The sequence below is a fragment of the Meleagris gallopavo genome, chromosome 24 (genome assembly GCF_000146605.3).
Source record: "Meleagris gallopavo isolate NT-WF06-2002-E0010 breed Aviagen turkey brand Nicholas breeding stock chromosome 24, Turkey_5.1, whole genome shotgun sequence".
NCBI lineage: Eukaryota > Metazoa > Chordata > Aves > Galliformes > Phasianidae > Meleagris > Meleagris gallopavo.
In genome coordinates, this window is record NC_015034.2 from 3076267 (window position 1) to 3078201 (window position 1935).

Below are 1935 nucleotides of genomic sequence, written 5' to 3' on the forward strand. Positions count from 1 at the left end.
AAGCTCTACATGTATATAAATACTTTTTTCTTATTTAAAAATGTAATTATACAGACACAGTGGGACAGAATTTACAATATAATTATGCAAACAGGAGTCACTGAGGCCAGCGTCTGCTCTTCAGTCGAGACAGGCAACATCTCTGCCTGCAGTAACCCTATTAGCAGAGGCTGTTGAATAATACAAGTTCCCTATATTTGCTTTAGGGTGCAATTCACCCATCTGCAGAGGGTCAGAACCAGAGCTGTGTTCTACTGAAGTCTTATTTAATACCTATAAAGAAGGCATAAGTGATGCATGGCCTTGCACTGTTCCTTTATGTGGGGGTCTCAGCACGTGCTTTCTCCCAGCTCAATACCAAATAGAAAATGATCTCTTGCATTTTGCTCTGTTTTCTCTTGCTGTATTTTCAGAAAGAGCTCGTACTTGGGTGCTGCCAACCAACTTACTGCACTAAAAAAAAAAACCCAACACATATAAATTTACATACATCATTTTGAACGGAACTATTGCTGTGCTGCACTGAGGAAATGGGGAGTGGAGAAGGGGGAAATGAGGAAAGAACGGGAAAATACAAGATGGATAAAATCACAAATGAAAGACAAAGGCAGTTTTGAACGCTGGACCTTGCAGCTTCTGAGTTTTCTGCTCTTATAGCAAGAAATCAGAATGCTCAACAGAGGGAAATTGCTGCTTCCAGCAGAAAGCATCCTCATGGTAATGTGTTTTCCACCAGCTACGCTCGTAGGGAACTAACTCTTCCAATGGGAGATGAGAGGTAGGCTGTGCAGGTTTGGTGCAAACGGCCAAATGTCTCCTCCAACCCCTCTGCTTTGATTGAGACTGTCGTAGCAAAAGGTGTTTTGAGCACATTTTCTTTCCTGCAGTTTGCCACCAGATGGCACGTACACACCGTGAGAGGTGGGAGGAAGCAATGGGTCGGCAGAGAGCCTGGAAATGGGCTCAGATCCCCTGAAAGGCCCCTCGGTCACCGTGAGTGAGAGAGGAGTTGATGCAGGAGCTACACTTCTGATGGGGTTGTGTCTGTACCAAATGACCTCCAATTAAAATGGGAACAGAAGAGAGTTCTGCGTTCGGGTTGATAACGAGGGAGGCCATCAGGCTGGACGTGCTAAAAAAGCTGCATTTTCTCTCCAACCCTTTGTGTGAGAGTCTGAATACACGGCTGAGCCAGTTCTATGGGAGCCACTCATCCCTCTGCCTCTGCTTCTGGGTAGCCTGCATTGGTTGATGCTGACGCCGCGCTGAGCTTCCAGTGAGGGGAGATGCTGTGAGTGAGACCTGGGCACAAGGGAGGACAAGGACAGTGTCACACCTCTGCCACTGCCCTTCAGTCCCCAGCATCCTCTGTGAGTGATGTCACAGAGAGGTGACAGCATGGGGAGCAGTAGGGCTGGCACATTCCAGCTGCAGAACAGCCAGAAAAGGTCACAACATCCAGCAGCGACCAACCTGCCTCATCTCACCTCTGCCTACTGCCTCTCAGGTCCTGTCTTATGCTAACTGCAATCTCCAGCGTTTTGGAGATGGTTAATTACTTTTCTTAGTGCCTCCTGCGGGGCTGGCAGTGCTCCCAGCACAGCTCCCACCACCCCTCTGTGCAATGGAAACGCTCACACTGTCCCAAAACAATGCAGGCTGCTTCCCAAGTATCTCCAATTTCCCTGCTGCAGGTGCTGACGGGGAGCTGATGCTCACCCCTGCTATTTCTGGATGACCCCAAGGTCATTTGGCCTTTATTCCAGCACTGGGGAAGGCTCAGCCAATTGTGCCACCTCCTGCAGTGCTGCTGTTTTCTCCAGCTCCCTGAGCACCAAGCAGTTTATGACCTCCCATGTCTCATGTACAACATGTGGCTTAATACTGTCTTCCCTTCCCTTCCCTTCCCTTCCCTTCCCTTCCCTTCCCTTCCCT